Genomic DNA, 1,252 nt, shown 5'->3' with positions numbered 1-1,252 from the left:
ATTCTAGAGGATTATCACGTTCGTTTCTGTACTGGGCAAGTACTGGCACAATAAACCACCTTCTATTTATCTCCAAGCAGGGTATTTAGGTGCTGCTGTACTTGAAATTCTCTGAGGCATGTTTTTCCATGGCCCCAGCTTTCTGAACCTCAGGTTTCCCTGTTCTTTGGCTCCACTAGACCTTGACTGACCTGAACCTTGGCCTGTTGAACTTACTTCCTTACCATGCTTCACCAGCACACACACACAGCTTAACCCTTTCGCTCCTAATCCATCACTCATTCAACATATAGACCACAAACATGACAGTTGAGACATTTCATTCAGAGCCCCAGTTATTTCTGGGATAAGAGAATTTTTGTTAAGTTGTAATTTCCAGGATATTTTGGAAAATGTTTTGTGAAAATCAGAATTAAAATTAAAAATTTTAAAACTCTATATGGTAAGTATGTATTCGTGTGTTAAAAAGAAACCAACAAAATTAACGTATTTATTTTTATAGGGTAAGTTGTAAACATTTGACATTCATTTTCAAGATTTGTGATAACTCGAGAAGAGTATAATGACTGCTTACATTTTCCTACGATGACTCTCATAAACATTTTCTATGTTAAGCACACAAGAGCGTTTATTTACAAAGTGCTCCATTTGTGGTCACTTTTTGTGTCAATTTAATCAATGAATTTGAAAAGCCAATAAAAAACATATTTTACAAACATATATTTTATAATTGGAAACCCTGGTGGCATAGTGGTTAAGAGCTATATGGCTGCGAAGCAAAAGGTCAGCAGTTTGAATCCACCAGAAGCTCCTTGGATACCATATGGGGCAGTTCTACTCTGTATAACACCAACAATACGAAGCCTTTAATCTTAGCTTTTTAAAAATATTTTAGATATCAAGACTACAAGAAGAGAGAAGCTAATTTCTAAGAGCTATTTTTATGAATGTGTAGTTAAGCTATCTCCTGAGAAATTCCTGCAGGTTATAGAAATTTGATGAGAAGTAGTTGAAGATATGTTTTTTAAAAAAAGTCCTAGCCAACAACTGCTTATATTCAAGGTTTTCCATCTCCATTTTTTTGTTTGTTTGTTTGTTTTTTATTTTGTAATAGTAAAGCATAGAAAATAGTCTAAATGTCTAACACTTGGGACACTTATGTTTTCAAAGGAAATTTAAATCCATGATTTCTATTTTCTTTTTTATATTTTTTTTGTATTTTCCAAATAGTCTGTAAAGAGCACACAAAACA

The sequence above is a fragment of the Loxodonta africana genome, chromosome 10, assembly GCF_030014295.1.
Source record: "Loxodonta africana isolate mLoxAfr1 chromosome 10, mLoxAfr1.hap2, whole genome shotgun sequence".
NCBI lineage: Eukaryota > Metazoa > Chordata > Mammalia > Proboscidea > Elephantidae > Loxodonta > Loxodonta africana.
This window is presented reverse-complemented; position numbering follows the sequence as displayed.